Source organism: Trachypithecus francoisi, unplaced genomic scaffold (assembly GCF_009764315.1).
Source record: "Trachypithecus francoisi isolate TF-2019V2 unplaced genomic scaffold, Tfra_2.0 Lachesis_group0, whole genome shotgun sequence".
Taxonomy (NCBI): Eukaryota; Metazoa; Chordata; class Mammalia; order Primates; family Cercopithecidae; genus Trachypithecus; species Trachypithecus francoisi.
In genome coordinates, this window is record NW_022681453.1 from 194,352,979 (window position 1) to 194,373,796 (window position 20,818).

Genomic DNA, 20,818 nt, shown 5'->3' on the forward strand with positions numbered 1-20,818 from the left:
GGCTGAGCTAAGAAGACTCAAAACTCCTCTTCTTCCACCTCCTCCTTCTATCCCCACCTTTCTTTCTCTCTTCCTCTTCCTCCTCCCCTCACTCTTCCTGCTCTTGAGGATCATGGAGGTTGTACCAGAGGCCCCTTACATAGCATGGCCTACCACCAAATGGGCTTTTGTTAATCTGTTTAGCTTCAAAGATATCCATGAAGCAGCAATCTCTAAATGTCCAAGAAATAATGGATTCCATCTGGGCAGCCAGGAAACCTTGTTACTACTCCCTCTTCTACTACCAACTGGTCACATCATCTAGGCAGCAAATGCCTTATCCTTTCTGGGCCTCACTGTCCTCATCGGAAAACAATAGTAATAACAATAACAGCAATAGCTAACTTTTTTTTTTTCTCACAGACAAAGTCTGGCTATGTTGCCTAGACTGGCCTTGAACTCCTGGGCTCCAGCGATCCTCCCACCTCAGCTTCCCAAGGTAGCTGGGACTACAGGCCTAGGCCACCACACCCAGCTTATCCAGCAAACAACCTGTTGAGTCATCCAGACTCACTGTGTTCTAAACACTTCACAAGCGTTTATTCGCTCATCCTTAGGAGGACCCTGTGCGGGAAGTACTGTTACTATTTCCGGTAGGGAACCTGAGACAGGGAGGTTGCTAAGTGGCCCAAGGTCACGTGTGCACCATGAAGTCAAAATACGGCTTGAAAGAGGACCTGGCAGCTGTGTTTAGTAACATCCCTGGGTTAAATGACCTCTCAGGCAAAGTCTCAATGCAGTAAAGGCAAAGTGGGGGTGCTTGGGTGGAATGGGGGTGGGGGTCTAAACCCTCGCCCTTCCTCCCCCAACCGGCCCTTAGGGGAGGGGCTCTCCAAGCGCCGCTCCACGTCGAACATTCCGAGAATCCTCAGGGCCTGGGGCCGCCGAGGTGTGGGAGGGCGGGGAGAGAGCGTGCGCCCTGCGCAGCGAGGTCGTGGTGCCCGGCACCTGCCACCTGTGACTGGGATAAAGGGCTTGATCAGAACCTGCCTGCCAGTTTCCCTGCGCGACGATTAACCACCGCCCCCTCCATAAGCTGTGTGTTTTCCAAGTGAGGAAAATCCCCCCAGGAGAGCTGGGGCGCGGGGGCCTTGCGCTCATCGCGGGCGGGTCGTGCGGCCCCCTCGGCCACACCCCGCCCTCCCCGGGCACCCGCCCCAGGCCACTCAGCCGCTCCTGGAAGCCCGGCCGCCGGGCGCCTCCTCCCGGCTGTCTCCAGTCCAGGCCCTTCCCGGCAGCTCCGAGCTTAGGGCCCTGGGCCCTGGTGGCTGAGGGTGAGTGGTGCAGCCGTGCGTCCGGCCGTCCCCCCCCATCGGTCGTTTCCTTGCCTGTGCGGATGGTGTCAGGTTTATGCACCTGTCCCGAGTGAACGCGGTGGAGAGGTCTGGGGGTCTGACGCCGCACTCCCACCCCTCAGCTGTCGGCAGAAAGCCACTTCCAGAGCCACGCTAAAAAGTCACTCTCTCTGGCTTGTGGCTCATTTGGGTGTCCCGTGGCCACCGCTGAGAGGCACCTGGGGCCCTTTGTGTGGGTGAGTTAGTCTCCCGCTCCGCTGGCCACTGGCAAAGCCGGGCCACCAGTGCTCTGGGGAGACTGGAGGTGGGCCAGGGCTGAAGCAGCTGGAAGGAATGTCCATTTGTCCTGTTCTGCTTGACCTGCTTCCGCTTTATTTCAGAAAGGGGCTCAGTGCCTCAGACGCACTCTGCAAAACACCTCCATTTTCAAAGGAGACCGTGAGTTTCCTGCTTGCCCAGTAAGATTTGTTTATTGCAACTGTGTCAATAAATTGTCCCTGTTTACCTACCCGCTAGACCCTGTGTGAGCCTCCATCCTCTGGCTGTGTAAAAGACCCCTCAGTGAAGGAGCCTTTCCATTTCTCTCTGAAGCCGCACCTGTGCTGAGGGTTAGGCCTGCATTTGAAGTGGGTTTGCTTATTTGTTTTAACCACTGGTTTATTGCATGCCTTTGGTCACATTCCATCCCCTCTTTGAGCTTCATTTCCCCATCTGTGCAATGTATCAGCGGTACTTCCTAAAGTCCCAGTGATTCTTCAGTGGTATCTAGCCATCTAGCCTGGGCATGGTGGCACCTGTAGTCCAGCTATTGAGGAGGCTGCGGTGGGCCCAGGAGTTTGAGGCTGCAGTAAACTATGATCTCACCACTGCACTCCAGCCTGGACTGCAGAGAGAAACCCTGTCTCAAAAAAAAAAAAAAGAAAGAAAGAAAGAAGGAAAGAAAGAAAAGAGAAAGAAAGAAAAAAGAAAGAAAGAAAGAAAAGAGAAAGAAAGAGTATCTGACACAGAAGGGTTCTGCTAAAAATGTTTAAGTTTGAGACCCACTGGCCTAGACGACTTGACGCCTGGGCCCAGGAATGTGTCTGCTTAGGTCTCTGAAAACTTTTCTCCTGGTTTCATCACTGTGATGCCGCTGAATCTGACACGTCTTCTCCTCTCAGAGCCGCTAGGCTGAGCCCAGCACGGCGGAACGGGGTGCATCATGAGGCAAAGGACCTGCTGCCCTGGGACAGCCCAGATAGAGATGAGAAAGAAATCACTGCAGAGTTTTCCTGCCTCCTGGAGTGGAGGACATTTCTGTTACCATCCTCTCTCGCAGGTCCCCTGTCCAGGCCTCCTCTGTCCTGACTTCTTCTACAAAAGAATGGAAATCCTTCCAGCATAACAATGCCCACCTGCACCTGCTCTCATTTGACCCAGCAACCCTATAGTGGAAGGAGGCACAGGAATTGCTTCCCCCCACCCCTTCTTTTTGGAGACAGAGTCTCACTCTGTCACCAGGATGGAGTGCAGTGGTGCAATCTTGGCTCACTGCAACCTCTGGCTCCTGGGTTCAAGCAATTCTCCTGCCTCAGCCTCCTGAGTAGCTGGGACTACAGGCGTGTGCCACCACGCCTGGCTAATTTTTTGTATTTTTAGTAGAGGTGGGGTTTCACTGTGTTAGCCAGGATGGTCTCGATTCCTGACCTTGTGATCTGCCCTCCTCGGCCTCCTTAAGTGCTGGGATTACAGGTGTGAGCCACTGCGCCCAGCCTCCCCTCTTTTACAGATGAGAAAAAGGCTCAGAGAGATAAAGGGACTTGGACCAGGTGACAAAGCAAGTGTTTGGCAGCATCGTGTGAGTATCCTGGCATCCTGATAACATAAGGAGAATAGGGACTCCCACCAGCTGGGAAAATGGTTCTGATGTGGTAGGAAGGAAAGAGGGTGACTGAGCTAATCCACCCTCTCAAACCTGCTGCAACAGCCAAAACAGGCACGAAAGGGTGGGAGGTGACTCCCTGGGGTTCCCTGGGGTCCTCTGAGTACTTCCCAGGGCTCCTGAGTCAGGACACTGTAAGAGATGGGTAGAGGGTCCTGGCAGTACCAGGCCAGATGCAGGAGGGCCCTGATCCAGTGACTCCTCATACCCCGCCCTCATCCAGCACACACACACAGATACACACACACACACACATGCCACTGTGAGTGTCCTCGTCCTTGGCACCTTCCTTGACACAGGAGCATGAAGAAAACAGGCTGTGTGAGCAGAAGTGCTCTCCCTGCCAGCCAGCCCATAAGGCTCTGACAGTCTCCCCCGAGCTTTGCTGGCAGCCTCTTAGCTTCCTCTACTGTTTCCAAGATGGGCCCAGCATGTCCTCAAGGGACCCTGGGTGGAAATTAGTATTCTAATCACACCTCCAGTGTCAGTAATCCCTTCTGCTTGGGCAGTACTTGGGAGTTTTCTAAGTACATTCACATCAGAGGCCGGCGAGGTAGGCAGGACAGACATCGGAGAGCAGGGTTGTCTCCATCTCATAAACGACAAAACTGAGACTCAGGGGCGGCTTGTCCAAGGTCACAGCACATCACAGGGAGACCCAGAACTGGAACCTGGGCTGAGGGCCCTGCTGTTTCCATTTCTGGCTTTGTCTATGGGGTTTCCAGCTCCACTAAGGCCAAGATAAGCAGCGGGTATCTATCCCTATTTTCAGCATTTTCCCATGACAAGCAGCCCCTCTTAGAAAAGGGAGGGGGTGGCTCACACCTGTAATCCCAGCACTTTGGGAGGCCGAGGCGGGCGGATCATGAGGTCAGGAGTTTGAGACCAGCTTGGCCAACATGGTGAAACCCTGTCTCTACTAAAAGTCAAAAAATTAGACGGACATGGTGGCACACACCTGTATTCCCAGCTACTCAGGAGCCTGAGGCAGGACAATTGTTGGAACCCGGGAGGCAGAGGTTGCAGTGAGCCGAGATCGTGCCATTGCACTCCAGCCTGGGTGACAGAGCAAGACTCTGTCTCAAAAAAAAAAAAAAAAAGGAAAGGAAGGGGGCTCTGTAAGCAAACAAAAATCATGCAACTGACACTCTCCGTGCCCAGCTGAGCCCTGGCCAACCTAGCAAAGTGGGTGTCAGGAAGCCCGAGGTCAGTGTTCAGCTCAGCAATCAATTCTCCGGGGGGCTTTGGTCAGGAGGAAATTTCTTTCTGAGTCTGTTTCTTCTTCTGTAGGATGAGATGAAGGATGAAAATCACTATATTCAAACAACTCACAAGAGAATCGCTTGAAAAGTTTGTACAAAACCCAGATCCTGGGGCTACACAGCAGGCCGAGAGGATCAGCTCTGGGCTTGGGGAAATCCGTGGGAACCCACGGTGTGAAGTAGTTTCCTGGGTGACTCTGAGGTCCACTGACATCTGAGACCACAAGACCCGATGGTCCCAGGGGCCTCCCCTGCTCTGACGTCCGATTGTTTGAGGTGTGGGAAGTGTGGTGCGTGCACTCAGGCTCTGATGATTTCCTCCCGTGTTTTCGTCTTTGTAGTGGACTCAGGGTCATGGAAGTGGAAAAATACCTTGAACAGATAGATACTCGAGTGCAGTCTGTTCAGGAAAAGCACAACAAGTACCAGAAGACCTGGAGGGCCGGGTTTACGTTCCCACGAGGCGGCGAGCCAGCTGTGGGTTCTTGGGCTTCCAAGTGAAACGTGCTTCCCAGGCCCCAGTCTGGGGTGTACCAGGTGTCCCGCCCACGGACACGTCTCAACAATAGAATGATTTCTCTGGTGTGGCCTCCACCCAAGTCCATCTAAAGACTCTTCCTGGCTCCAAATGGTCACCTTCCCCCTGCCCCATTCCTAAGGAGCCCCTAACTTTCATGCTGCCAAGGCGGCCCTGTCCACTCTTGGAGTGTCTGCATATGTGGCGCCCACATGCTTGGCTACGTGGAGAAGTCAAACGTCACTTCCCTGCTGGTCCCAGACTAAACCAGTCATGGTTCTTGGCTGCAAACAAGAAAAACTCCTTTTGGCTGACTTAACGGAAAAGGAATTTATTTAAGGATATTGGGTAGCATTGAGACCCACCACGAAGGCCGGAGAACCAGGTTTGAAAAACAAATCTGACCGCCTCCCAGAAAGACGCATGCTATGGGCATTTCCCTAAAACTAAAAAGGTGCTGTGTGTCCCATGAAATGGCAAAGGCCTCTCACATGTGGGTGCAGCAACCTGGAGGAGCCTGCACCCCAGAGAAACGTTGGTGATTTTTGCTGTGGCTGTTGCCAATAACTGCGTTTTCCTGTTCCTCCCTCCAGGTTTCAAATTCCATATGCATCTGATCTGGGAAGGGCTCTACCAGGAACCACCTCCTTTGCTGCACTCCATTAATCCCTCCTGACACTATAATCATGTTTCCCATGCAGCCAGTGGAGCTGCCAGCTCCTGGCCTCTGATCCCAGACAAACCCTTTTCCGGTGCACCCTCCACCACTCATGCACAAACATCCTATCCCATGTCTCCCTAGCCCGTCCCATCCCACTTTCCTGGAAAAGGGACATTTGATCTCCAGAACTATTCACTGGGATCACATTTTTTTCTACAATAATTTTTCTCTCTAATTCCATCAATCAACAAATATTTACCAGGCACCTACTATGTGCCAGTTACTACGCCAGGGCTGAGGGGTGAAAAAAAACACTATCTTCATGGAGCTTAGAGTGTCATGGGGACACAGAGATTGATCAAAGAATCAATTATCTTATTATCAACTCTCAATACTATGAAAGAAATGATCACAAAAACCTTGAATCTTTAGTAGGGAGATCTGATCCGGTCTGGGAAGTTTCCTTGGGAAGGTGACATTTGAGTTAAGATGTGGAGGATGAGCGAGAGTCGGTGGGAGGAAGGGAAAGGGAGGAAGGAAGGCTGGAAGAAAGGAAAGGTGGGCATTCTATGCAGAGGGAAAGACAGGAAAGGGTTCTGAGTAGACCTGTCTTCTCTGCGAAATCAGAGAAAGCAGGGTGGCTGGAGTTCCCACTATGGGTGAGAGGGATGGTGGTGCTGCCCCAGGCTGGGGAGGTAGGCAGGGGCTAGACCAGCAGGGCATCGGGCGTTGCACTCCAGCCTGGGTGACAGAGCGAGACTCCATCTCAAAAATAAAAAAAAAAAGGAAAGGGAGTGGGGCCCTGTAAGTGGACAAAAATCATGCAACTGACACTCTCCATGCCCCAGCCAAGCCCTGGACAACCTAGGAAAGTGGTCATCAGGAAGCCTGAGGTCCAGGCTTGCACACACATGATGGATTTTAGTTTTTACCAAAGAGCAACAAAGAACTTTGTTAAAAATAATGTCAGGCAGAGTTGGGGCCTGCAGTGTGAATAGATTGGAGACAGCAAAAGTGGATTAGGGGGCCTGTGAGGAATCCAGGTGAGAGATAATAAATACTGTCTTGGACTAGTGGCTGTATAATAGGGCCAAGAGAGCAGAGTCAAGACATAGTTCGGAAGTGAAATTGACAGGACTTGGTGATAAGCAGTATACGGAGTGAGGTAGGGGTGAAGGAGACTGTGTGTCCAAGGTAACTCTGAGGTTTGTGGTGGATGGTGTTAGAGGAACACTCAGTCCCCACTCCCCATGTTTCCTGATGGAGGGTCTTCTGTTGGAGTAACAGCCCCTCACTCCTTACATGATGGTGTGTTAGGGAGGAGGATCTGGGCTGGGGCGGCTCAGCACCTTCTGGTTTTTGAATCACCCCTGCCTGCCACAGACAGATGTGATCTCTCTGCTCTCTGGGCCACACAGTGAGCTTGGTGGGGCTGGCTGTATCCACCCCATCCTCCTGAGAAGCCTGCAACGTGGGAGGCAGTGTCAGTGAAGGGTGGCATAGCCAGTCTGATCAGGACCTGGAAACAGAATAGAGGGCATCACTTTCTCTAGACCCTCCCAGCACCTAGAGGAGTTATTTACCAAGGCAGGGAACATGGGAGGAAAAGCAGGCTTTGAGAGAGAATAACCATGAATTCAACTTTGGAACCCTTTTCTGGCCACCTTGATATCTTAACTTTGACTTAAATATCCCATGAAATCAGTATATTTGCCCACGTACACCTTTTTTAAAAAATTAAAAGGGGCATTAACTCATCAAAGTAAGAATTTTCTAAAATTTTGCTTTGGTAGGTCAGCCTGGACTTACAAATCCAAGCCAGCGGGAGTCTCCTTAGAGAGGCAGTGACCTGGCTGCATCCTGGGGGATACTAACAGTGATAACTACCATCATCAGGCACTTAACACACGTCCCGTACTGTGCTAAGATGATCACGTGTAATCTTTGCAGTACCCGACGAGAGACACTTTTATTATTCCTACTTCTCAGATGGAGAAACTGAGGACCAGAGAGGTTAAATGACCTCAGCAAGGCCATCTAGCTAATGAGAGGTGAATCTAGGATTCCAGAGCTCTTGCTTTTAAATGCTATGCTGAAAGAGAGGATGTGCTGGAAGATTTTTGACCGACTGAGTGAAAAGTAAGCACAGTTGTGGCCTTTTTGGCTTTCTTTTTTTATAGATGGAATTTCCCTGTGTTGCCCAGGCTGGCAGCATAGCTATCCTCCCCACCTCAGCCTACTGAGTAGCTGGGATTAGGTGCGTGCCATCATGCCCCACCAGCACAATTGTGTTTTGTGCTCTTGGCTGAGAGATTCTTAGGACCCACTAGCCCTATTCGTCTCTTCGTTCCTCTCCCCAGTCCGCGTGTGTCCTGGGAGCCTTTGCAGCAGCCACCTGATCTCAGAGTTCTCTTCTTCCCTCTCTTCAGGCACTTTGCAGACATCCTCCTCCACTCATCTAACACGGAGACAACCTGTCTGGTAAAGCCTCTCAAATCCAGCCAGAATCATCTGGAAGAGTTTAGCAGGCCGGCAGGAAGGCCAGCCTGAAATGGACTTAGCTGGGATTCTGCCCGAGGCCCTCACATGAGCTGTGCAATGCAACCTCTGCCCAGAGTGCAAAACAGAATGCTGCTGGAGCTGCTCATGAAATCACCTCGCTGTGGCCACCACATTGTCCCCATTTGCTTTGGAAAGTAATGCCATTATGAAATATGGTATCCCCTGCAGTTCTGCATCGGAAGCAGAGAGGGCACACACGGACTCCCTCCCCATTCCAGCAGGCATGGTCTCAATGCCCCTGCACCTGGGCCTCTGGCCAGGGGCCTCCATAACTACCTGCAGGAGTGAGTACACTGCGGTCTGAGCACCTGGCTGTAGCCCTCCACCCTTACCCTGTGCCTCCCTAAAGCCTCCTGTGTCAAATGAAGTCATCATTATCCCTACCTCATGAGCCGTCACAAGAATAAATAATTTAATATATGCAAGATGCTTGGCACCGAGTGTTATAAAACTCAATGACAATGACAGTTTGCTTCATCATCATCATCGTCATCACAACCACCACCATTCAGTACATGGTTTCCCACCTTTGCACTTTTAAAGAAGGAAAACCAACTGCCATGTGTAATATGATTTCTTTACTACTTCGTGGAAACCAACTTTAAATAAACTCACTTTTAAAACACAGCCTCGGCTGGACACGGTGGCTCACGCCTGTAATCCCAACACTTTGGGAGACCGAGGTGGGTGGAGCACTTGAGACCAGGAGTTCAAGACCAGCCTGATCAACATGGTGAAACCCCATCTTTACTAAAAACACAAAAAATTAACTGGGCATGGTGGTACACACTTATAATCCCAGCTACTCGGGAGGCTGAGGCAGGAGAATCGCTTGAACCCGGGAGGCAGAGATTGCAGTGAGCCGAGATCGTGCCACTGCACTCCAGCCTGGGTGACAGAGCAAGACTGTCTCGCGAAAAAAAAAAAAAAAAAAGCCTCTTCCTAATTAATAATATGCTTGAAATCATAGGTTTAATGGTTCTAGTTATATTGTTAAAAGCTCATTACAGTAAATACATGCCTATTAGCATCATCATTTACCCTTGCAGCACGAAATCACCTTGTGCTGACTGGTAGTCCTCACACCTGTCTTTGAAGCCCACCTGTGCAGGCCAAGGCCTTGCACATCTCTGGGTCTCCTCGTCTGTCAAACAGGTGCAGCGTGAGGATGACGCTGCCCCAGGACTGTTGGCACGGGCTGTGGGATGCTGGTTTTGACCATGCTTTGTACACTGCAATTTGTCAGTGGAGTTGATATCATAGGGTCTCCCTACACCCACCGCTTTCCAGATGTCCTGGGATGTTCGTTCTCTAGAAGCTCTAGCAGCTCACCCAGGTTTGCAAAAGGAACAGCTTATAATGAGCCCTCTCCACTCCATCCCACTTCTCCTGGGAATTTGTGGGGCTGTCACTCAGACATGTTTTTTTCCTCTCGTGTTTCCTCTCCTTGGGCTAGAACAGCCCCCAAAGCCTATTTTAATCCTTTGTCCCCATTTGGCATCCAGCCTTCCTCTTATCTTGACTTCACTGAGGTGTTAGGTCCATTTGCTATACTCAGGAGGTGGCACCCCCAAACCGAGGCCCTCCAGCATAGCCTCCACCCTGGCTGGGCAAACTGCTCCAGGCTTCAGAAAGCAGAAACTCCCAGGAGTTTTCTCTGTCTCCCCTGGCTGCGGGCTCTCCTCTTGCTTGCTTGCCTGCCCACCGAAATCATAGATCAGAAACATCTTTTCTCTGGACCTCACCAGCAGAGGCAGCTGCTCACATTCTGCTTCTTCCTTCCGCATGGTAATTCATTAGGCATTCCCTCTGATCCGAGCTTCTCTTCCTCTCTCCCCATGAGCCAACAGGGTAAAATCTCCAAGAGAGGCCTTGGGGCACCTCCTGCTCCAAAAGGAGAAGACCGCAGCCTGGTGGGGCTATGATGTGGGCAGAGGAGAGGCTGGGAGTAAATTCCGGGGCTGGTGCCTGGAATCCTTTGCATTTCTCTGGCCCTGCCCTGCCTAGCCAGCACCCAGAGCTTCACAAATGCCCATTTAGAAGGCCGCACCCTGCTAGTGTGGTGAGGTCCTTGTGACTGGCTGGCCCCCATCAGACACAGGAAAAGTAGAGGGAGCTGGGGACAAACTTTAGAAAACTGGTGACAACATGATTCCTTTTGTTTTATGAGAGAAAGGAAAAATGCATGTTAAACAAACCAGAACGTCCACCTGAAGAGTGGAAGGGAACAGTGGTTTTCAGTTTATAATACAACTGTACTCTTAGCCTATCCATGCACCATTGCATCCAGAAGGATATACAAAACAGCCCTTCAAGATTGACTTGTGTTGGGCCAGGCGCGGTGGCTCACGCCTGTAATCCCAGCACTTTGGGGGGCCGAGATGGGCGGATCATTTGAGACCAGCCTAGCCAACATGGTGAAACCCTGTCACTACCCAAAATACAAAAATTAGCCAGGTGTGGTGGCACACACCTGTAATCCAGCTACTCGGGAGGCTGAGGCAGGAGAATCATTTGAACCAGGAGGCGGAGTTTGCAGTGAGCTGAGATCACACCACTGCACTCCAGCCTGGGCGACAGAGCGAGACTCTGTCTCAAAAAAAAGATCACGTTGCGTCTTCCCAGTCAGAGTATGTGAAGGTCGGGGGTCCAATCGAGGAATCCCTGGGCCCTCCTCAGCCCTAGGTCCTTCCAGCTTGGCCTGAGGGCCTCCCCGCACATTTGGCTCTCTCTCCTTCCACTCCTCACCCACACCCCAATTCCTGCCCCTTTGGACTTCTTCAACCTACTGCTCCCACTCCCAGGCCATGCCTTGGGTCGTCAGGCTTTTGGTCACATTGGGTTCTGCTTTAGCTGGGCAGGGACTGTGCTGGGGGCTGGTGGGAGAAGCAGGCCGGTGGATTTTATAAGGCATGCTAACCTTGCTCTCTGTCCAGCTGGCCTCCCCTTGCTGCAGCTCCTGTATACGGATATTGTTACAAAATTGCTACCCTCCCTCTCCTTTGAGCTGGCCTAGCTTTGGCTTATCATAGGCCCCAGGAAAGGGCAGGGGACTGGGGTGTGGGTTAGAGGGACATAAAGGTTCATTCAGCCTTATACGCTTCATTTTCTCACAGCATGTATTTCATTGTACTACTGGCAACTGTCATCTCTTATAAATGAGGTTCATAAATAATTGTTCCAGCTTATGGAATTCTGGAGAAAAAAGCTGCCAGAACAGTGATAGGGTGCATTTCCCACAACATTAGACAGGCTGAAGATATCTGTGAATGTCAGCCCGCATCATGACAGTCTCATGTGGTGGGACAGTTAGAAGGTGATGCAGGGACATTAAACAGCAGAGATTATAATGACAGTAAGATAAGAGTTACTACAATCAAACTACTGCCTAGCTACTCGGGCCCGGTTTGGATGGTGACGATTCAGAATTAAAAGACATGGTCTCTGCTCAGGGGCTCCCGGTCTAGGCCACTTTGACGCAGAAGAATTTGAAATGACCCTTCAAATCCACTCTTCTGTCACCACTGATCTCAACTGATGGGCATCAGCATGCCATCAGACAGGTACACGTGTGACGAAGGATCAGGCACCTGACCTTTTATTCCTTCTTCATGTTGTGCCTAAATTTGGCGTGCACAGTGTGTGCCTGCAAGCCTTTTACATTTTCATCCACATCAGTATTTGTTTCTGCTTCTCAGCCACATTCTCAAAAATGAGAAGAAGTATGCTTATTCGTTTAGATTTGCCATGAGCAAGGATCTGCTCAGCCACACACCTGGATCATATCTTGCTAATGATGTTGATGTCGACGTTGACCAAAGCTTGATAATTCAGTAACTGTGTAATGTGTCTCATTTTTAAAGGAAAGCTTGGCTGGATCCCAATTAAAGCCACAGACAGAATTCAGAAGAGGTTTAAGAAAATAGTAAAAGAAAAAGGTTTGCAAACCCACCAGATGAGAGAACAGTGCTCCTCCTGGCAGTCTCATCTGCCTCTGGTAAGGTTCAGGTCACCCCGTGAATGACACAATGTCCCTGTGGGCCTCATCCCATCTGCTTCTGTTTGTCATGGCCCAGGGCCCATCAGTCCCTCAATGCTGCCCTTCCTGCCTCCCAGGCAGGTCTGGGTTTCCATGAGTCACTCTCACAGCAGCCGTGACCCGTGCAACATCTCAGAGTTTCTCAGCACAACAATTCATCATGTGCCTCAATGTTCATCCAGCAATGTCAGGAAGAAACTGCCGGATATTGTTCTATACCGAGTCGAAAGCTGTCCTGCAAAACAACAGTGCAATAGAAGAATGAAAGTCGCTTCCAAAGCTAAAGCCAAACAAATGCAATCTTGAGATATTTTGTGGGTCGAATTAAATGTTTTGTTTGTTTTTGAGACAGGGTCTCACTCTGTTCCCCAGACAGGACTGCAGTGGCGGGATCGCCACTCTCGGCAACGTCTGCCTCCTGGGCTCAAGCGATTCTCCCGCCTCAGTCTTTCAAGTGGCTGGGACTACCGGCACATGCCACCACACCTGGCTAATTTTTGTATTTTTTGTAAAGATGAGGTTTCACCATGTTGGCCAGGATGGTATTGATCTCTTGACCTTGTGATCCGCCCACCTCAGCCTCCTAAAGTGCTGGGATTACAGGCATGAGCCACCGCGCCCAGTGAGAATTCCTTTCTTTCACATCCACGTCTTTCTCTCTCTCTCACATGCCCCACACTAGCCATCCTAGGCAAATCTAACATCATTAGCAAAATAAGATCCAGGTATGTGGCTGAGCAGATCCTTGCACATGACAAATCTAAAGGATTTTGCCATGTTGCCCAGGTTTGTCTCAAACTCCTGGGCTCAAGCAATCTGCCCTCCTTGGCCTCCTAAAGTTCTGGGATTATAGGCATGAGCTACCATCAGAGACATCACTGATACCCCGGAAGTCCCTCACAGAGGGCTTCTCTACTCCAGAGACCAGCGCTGATAGTTAGCTGGTGTACAAGATAAAAACAAATCCATCCTTCCTGCTTCCTTGCACCCTCTCATCTGTGGAAGCTCTAAGGGAAGGGACTGGTTTGGCTTCCACTTTGATAGAACGGGCAGCAGTCACATGGCCCATTCAGTGATAGAAAAGCTCTAGATCCACTTTTTATTCTAACACCTTTGGTAGCTTCCCAACTTCCTTTGAAGTTTGCCTGGTCGTGTCCCTGTCTCTGGCCTGAGATACTCCAGCTAAACAATGCAATGAGAAATATTTGGCAGTCTTTGTATCTCTGTGTACCTGAAAGGTGTGCCCTCCTTGGCCAGGAAACTAGAAATACCAGGTTGTGGGAGCTGGGATGGGCTAGGACCACTTTCTCTGAAGATGTTGCAAATGTAAGGCAAGGAGGTTGAAAACGAAATGTATAGGATGCCAAGCAGAGGCGAGCGTGAAAGCGAAAAGAAAAGAAAGGTGACCAAGACTGATGCATAACAGAATCGGGAGAATGACGCTGCTTCCCAAGAGCGGTTATTAGGCCACCGGTTCTCATCGGGGGCCAAAGGCCCTCTGTGGGATTGTGAGGATTTCCAAATGTGTCCGATAACCTGAGTATTTTCTGTGGGATTGTGAGGATTTCCAAATGTGTCCGATAACCTGAGTATTTTCTGTGGGATTGTGAGGATTTCCAAATGTGTCTGATGACCTGAGTATTTTCTGTGGGATTGTGAGGATTTCCAAATGTGTCCGATGACCTGAGTATTTTCTTTGTCTTTGATTGTGTTTCCATTTGAGAAACAGAGAGGAAGGAGAATGGCTAGTCTAGGGCGTGTGTGAGAGACAGAAAGATGTGGATGTGAAAGAAAGGAATTCTCACTGGGTAAGGTGGCTCACGCCTGTAATCCCAGCTACTCGGGAGGCTGAGGCGGGCAGATCACAAGGTCAAGAGATCGATACCATCCTGGCCAACATGGTGAAACCTCATCTCTAAAAAATACAAAAATTAGCTGGGCGTGGTAGCACGTGCCTGTAGTACCAGCTACTCGGGAGGCTGAGGCAGGAGAATGGCTTGAACCCGGAAGGCAGAGCTTGCAGTGAGCCGAGATCGCGCCACTGCACTCCAGCCTGGGCGACAGAGCAAGACTCCATCTCAAAAAAAAAAAAAAGAAAGAATTTCCTAACTAATATCTGAGATTTGCCAACAGCCAGAAAAACATATTAGTTAAGTACTACCCCGGGCCACCTAATTCCAGGCCCTTAGAAATCCTGTGGAACAGTTTTAACCTGACAGCCTACTATTCACCCAGACATGTATTTCACATTCCTCAGTTTCTAGCCAAGGAAGGGAAGGATGAGGAGCCGGTGGAGCTGTAGAGAGCCTGGACCAACAATCAGAGGAGCTTGAGTTTCGTGCTGGCTCAGACACCGGCAGTATAATGTCTTTCACCTGGTCTCTTTTGGAGCCCCTGGACATGCTGAAAATAATCTTTTACAGCTTTCAAGTGCTTTGCTGGTGGCAGTAGCTGAGGGAATGGAAATTTGGAGAGCAAAAACCAAACCACAGCAATCTGTTGGCCGTAGCAAGCCACACTGCAGACCGCCCTCAATGCCATTCAAGTCATCATTTATCACTGACTCCTCTTTGCGGGTCACCTGCTGACTGTGGCCTGCCACTTCAGCAAAACTGGTGGGAACAGGTGCTCTAATGTGCTGACAGCATCTGAGAGTAACACTTGAATTGAGAAAACTGGGGTTTGGGGGGGAAATACTCTAGTTATGGGTTTGTATTTCTGCTTCTCCACTTAGATTACAAGGCTCTCTAGGGCAAGGACTGTGCTTTTGAAGCCCCAAGGCCTAGCAGAGGGCTTGGCCCATGGAAATGCTCAATAAATGCTTGTGAATGAGAGAAAAGGAGGGAAAGAGGGAGTGGGTTCTTTCCAAGGTCACACTGCAGACATCCCCCAACAGTGGAGGCATGCTGGCCACTGTCCCCCTCAGCATCCAGCTCCAGTCGATGTTCTTTTGCGGGTCAGGCTGGTTATGTCTATTTCCCAGAAAGTGTCACTGATACCATCAGACCCCAAGGCATCTGCTGTTCCACAGCAGCCTCCCCTGGTCCATAATGTGGACGATATCAGAGGAGCCAAGACTGTCTTCGTCTCAACTCTCCTGCCAGGAGTGCTAAGCCTGGGGTATCCACTCAGGCTAGGGATGGGTGGTCTAATGTACTGACAGCATCACAGAGCAGATTCAAGATCCTCTTGAATTGAGTGGATCTGAGAGTATCAGGGCTGGGATGCTGGCCTTTTACAGATAAGAAAACCGGGACTCAGGGTCTGGGGCTGGCAGGACCCAGGGGTGGGGCATGGCCCCACAGGGAGGGGAGCCCAGGAGAGTCAAGGGTGAAGCCCTCAGGGTACAGGCAGGATCGAGTCTAACAGACCACCCTAGCAAGGCATTCATGCAATGGGGTGGCAGGATTCTGGAAAAGTCCATGAGAAAGGACTTGGGAAGCTGAGGGCCAGAGAGCACAGGGGACCCACTCAATCTCATCCAGTGTCAGGGGCAGAGACAGGTGAGAGGCAGGATCTGGTCTCTTCACAGGAGGGAGTGGCTGGATTGGAAGAGAGAGAAGGAGAGGGAACCCATTTAAATCCCCAAGGCAATGGAGCCTCACCCCAAGCATGTTGGGAGTAGGGACAGAGGGTACTGGGGAGCTGTTAAGGGAGCCGAGCCCATCTGGATCATTCTGCGTTGTCCTAGACCCCGCTCCACTTTCTACTGGCTCTGGGAATTCACCTCTGCTCTGCCCTTTGCACAGTCCCCACTCTGAGAATGGGGAGGGGCCCAGAGTCGTGTATGACCCTCTTCTAAGCAACCTCCAGCTTCAGGGCCCTGTCAGTGATGTGACTTTCAGCAACATCCAGACACCTACTGGGTATCCCTTGTGTCCCCAGTTAGTGCCGGACCCAAGCTTGGTCCCTGCCCCAGTGGTCTCATGATCTTGTTGGGGAAGTAGGGGGACATTTGAGGCACCCAGTACAAGGCACGCCAAGGCAGGCATGGCTCCCGGTATAACCAGTGGGTTGTTAGAAGAAGCAGAGAAGAACCTCATGGGCACGCTGGCTTCTTGGAGGAGATGAGGCTGGAACTGGAGTTTGAGCATTATGTGCTGGGTTAGGAGTTTCGAGTAAGACCACTGCAGTAAGAATACACATGTTTTCTCACAAGGGTAGAGGGAAGGGAAATTGTTAGGGCAGCCTCAGAGCCATCAGGTAAAAGCTTGTGTTTTGTTTTGTTTTTTTTCTTTGAGATGGAGTTTTGCTCCTGTCTCCCAGGCTGGAGTGCAGTGGCACGATCTCAGCTCACTGCAACCTCCGCCTCCTGGGTTCAGGTGATTCGCCTGCCTCAGCCTCCCGAGTAGCTGGGATTACAGGCGCCAGCCTGTAATTTTTGTAGTTTTAATAGAGACAGGGTTTCACCATGTTGATCAGCCTGGTCTCAAACTCCTGACCTCAGGTGACCCACCCCCGCTTGGCCTTCCAAAGTGCTGGGATTATAGGCATGAGCCACCGTGCCCAGCCAGGCCTGTGTTTTTTAAACGTTTTTTAATCAGCACAGTAATCCTTTGCTGAAGGAAACTCTACTCAGAATGTGTCAACCTGCTGAAAGCAGAACTGCTCTATCCTCTCAGCTTCTCTCTTACCCCAGTGTTACACCTCAGCCCTGCTGCCACCTCAGAAAATGAAAGGAACTTTACAGCAGGACTAGTTCAACCTCGTTATTGGACCAGAAGAGAAACTGAGGCATAAAGAGCAGACGGGACAAGCTCAAGCTCAGGGATTTTCCCACCAGTCCTTGCTGCTTCCTGAATGAGGCGAGACTGGAGCTACTTTCAGCAGGCGAAGGGATGTAGCCTCCACAAGATGGAGAACCTTGGAACGTGTTTGGACAAAGACATTCTTTCTGTCATTCCAGTTTGATGGCCCAGCTAGTGCTGCAATCTCTTGATGTTTCCTTTTTTTTTTTTTTTTTTGAGACAGAGTCTTGCTCTGTTGCCCACGTTGGAGTGCAATGGCGCAATCTCAGCTCACTGCAACCCCCGCCTCCCAGATTCAAGAGATTCTCCTGCTTCAGCCTCCCGAGTAGCTGGGATTACAGGAATGCCCCACCACACCTGGCCAATTTTTGCATTTTTAGTAGAGACGGGGTTCACCATGTTGGTCAGGCTGCTCTCGAACTCCTGTCCTCAGGTGATCCACCTGCCTCGGCCTCCCGAAGTGCTGGGATTACAGGCGTGAGCCACTGCGCCTGGCCTATGTTTCAATTCTTTCATCGAGAAGACTAGCATATTCAAATCACCTGAGAAATAGCTCTAGCAATGCAAGGTTAGAAAAACTGGTAGGGACGGTGGTTTGGGATAAAGAGGGACATGTCATTCGGTTAAGTTTTGGTAAATAGCTGAACCAACAGTGAATAAGTTCCATGGAAGAATCAGTGCTTCCTTCAGCTGCAGCCTACAGTGTGCCCATTCATTCCTTGGCCAAATGATGTGACTTGAATGAGGAACTCAAAAATAACCTTCAAAGCCCTGTCTTGAGCTCACAACTACTGCAAGGAACTGATCAACATCTGTGGAAGCTACGCAAGACCTTCTGCCTCTGTCTTTCCTGGGGTTTATCTTGGCCAGGGCTCCTTCTAGTCGGTTTCTGCCAGTTTTCATGACAAATCTTAGTTTCAGTGACCTTGAGAAGGCTACCTGGGACTTGGGGTGAGGTGAAACATTTAAGAAAGGCAGCACACGCATTGATTCTTTCTTGCTTATTCTTTCATACACGCAAACGGAGAAATGCTATTGGAGAAAATCAGTCACTGAGGTCTCACAGTCAAACCGCCCCGCCGCTGTTGACCAGGAGAGCTGCTCTCCCGAGCCTGGATTCCCCTAGCACCACGCACCACAGTTCGTAAAGATGCATTCTCTCATTTGAGTCTCACAAACCAGTTAGGCATTGTTCCCATTTGAGAGATGGGTCAGAGAGACAAGGAGGCTTGCCCAAGATGGTGTTGCTAGTTAGCATGTATTCAAATACTCATTTGTTTATACTTCTTTATGAATGATATTTGTTATTAGAGCATGGAGCCAGAGCTGCAGACTTGCTCCCTAGCACTCTTTTGGCCCCATCAGGCTCTTTCACCTAAGGACGTAAATAAAAATGGATTTTCCACTGGAAACAGGTCAAATGACTTAATACGGCCATAGAGAATTCAGAGTAAGCTGGTAAATCCTAAGTGAGTCATGCTTCATTTGAATAATAAACCAGACAAATGCTCAGGCCTGCAGCAGAAAGAAATAGGATTATACAGTTAGAGGGAATTCATTTATTGAGACCAATGGCGTTTAGACATTTCTAAGGCATGAAAACCATTCTTTTTTTCTTTTCTTTTCTTTCTTTTTTTTTTTTTTTTTTTTTTTTTTTTTAGTCTTGCTCTTGTTGCCCAGGCTGGAGTGCAATGGCACGATCTCAGCTCACTGCAACCTCCGCCTCCCGGGTTCAAGTGATTCTCCTGCCTCAGCCTCCCGAGTAGCTGGGATTACAGGTGCATATCACCACGCCTGGCTAATTTTTTGTGTTTTTAGTAGAGACAGGGTTTCACCATGTTGGCCAGGCTGGTCTCAAACTCCTGATCTCAGGTGATCCACCCACCTTGGCCTCCCAAAGTGCTGGGATTACAGGCGGGAGCCACCGCACGTGGCCAGACGTTCTTAAGATGAAGTCTTGCCAGGCAGTTGAATGGGAAACCCTATCGAAGCAGCTTTTCTGAAGAACACGAGGCCCCACTTAGCATCTGTGGGAAACTCTCTCAGTTACAGATGAGAAAACAGGCCAGGAGGCCCGGGGGGTATCTGAGCTGGGGCTGGAACCCCAAGGCAGTGTCACTCCCATTGGAGGGTCCTCACGAAGAATCAGCTGATGGTCCCAACTCACTTTTTGCCCATGTTTTCCTCTGTTTCCCATATTTCTAAATATATCTTATCCTTTCTATCTCCTTTGCTCAAGTTACTTCCTCTTCTCAGAATGCATTTTCACCTATGAAACTTGCATTTCCCCTCCAGACCCAGATCAAGGAGATCTCCCTCCCCCACTCTGCACCTTCCTTGCCATGAAGCTCTCCCTAAGGGTCATAGCTAGAGAGACTTACAGTCCCATTTCTGAGTTTCATTAGAACTTTTGGCGACACTCTTAGGACGTTCTGCTTTGTCTTGGAGTCATTTGAGACTTAATCTCACCCCTGAGATTTCATCCTTCTTGGGTTCTGTGATAGGGTCCTCATCACAGGGTCTTTTTTTGTAGTGAGCGTGTGTGTGCGTGTGTGTACACGTGTGTGTGCGCGCGCGCGTATGTGCATGTGTGTGTGCGCACGCGTGTGTGTGTGTTTAATGGAATCTATGTACAGAAGCACTTTCCTTTCTGAATACCCAAGTTCTGGAGTCAGCCTAGCTTGGGTCCCCATCCTGGCCCTGCCATTTCCTAGGAAAGTCACGTCATTTCTCAGAGTTTTTGTATCTTCAGCCATTACACATGCCCACTCTTCTATGAAGAGCCAGAGATAGGGTATCGTTAGAGGCATTTATAAACTACAGGCTGCCTTGATGGCTAGTGTACTGAGATCAGTAGGAAAAATTTTAAATTCAGTTCTAAGATCCTAAAAAATCGTGCAATGCCAAATAACTGGTTAATTTGGATGTTCTCTTGCCACTGTGTTGCTTAGGCTTTATACGGTCTCAGGCTTCCTTCTACCTGCGCGTTCAGCCCCAAGTTCTTGTATTTGCTACTCTGGAAGTTAGCTCACTGTATTCTTACTGACTGAAACGGTCCCTTCATTTCTAAAATGGTTTTTGAGATCTACTATATTATTATGGGTTGAGTTGTATCCCCCCAAAAGATATGTCAAAGCCCTAACTCTTGGTACCTGTGAATTTGACTTATTTGGAAATACAGTCTTTGCCAATGTAATCAAGATGAGGTGATGCTGGAGCAGGGTGGGCCTGACTCCAATATGACTGAGCGTCCCCATAAGAAGAGGAAAAGAGACAGAGTCATCGATGCAGAGGGAGGACTGCCACGTGAAGATGGAGGCAGAGGTGGGAGTGAGAAAGAGACAGAGTCATCGATGCAGAGGGAGGACTGCCACGTGAAGATGGAGGCAAAGATGGGAGTGAGGAAGAGATAGAGTCATCGATGCAGAGGGAGGACTGCCACGTGAAGATGGAGGCAGAGATGGGAGCGAGGAAGAGATAGAGTCATCGATGTAGAGGGAGGACTGCCACGTGAAGATGGAGGCAGAGATGGGAGCGAGGAAGAGACAGAGTCACTGATGCAGAGGGAAGACTGCCACGTGAAGATGGAGGCAGAGGTGGGAGCGAGGAAGAGACAGAGTCATCGCTGCAGAGGGAGGACTGCCACGTGAAGATGGAGGCAGAGATGGGAGTGAAGAAGAGACAGAGTCATCGCTGCAGAGGGAGGACTGCCACGTGAAGATGGAGGCAGACGTGGGAGCGAGGAAGAGACAGAGTCATTGCTGCAGAGGGAGG

At 50.1% G+C, this 20,818-nt stretch overlaps 1 long non-coding RNA gene across 1 annotated transcript; it reads left to right on the forward strand.

The window, feature by feature from the left end:
- The first annotated feature begins 4,368 nt into the window (after positions 1-4,368).
- Positions 4,369-8,881, forward strand: LOC117084438. The gene is made up of 2 exons (XR_004437455.1): positions 4,369-7,834; positions 8,125-8,881. It is a non-coding gene; the product is annotated as an uncharacterized LOC117084438 (long non-coding RNA).
- Positions 8,882-20,818: the final 11,937 nt, after the last annotated feature.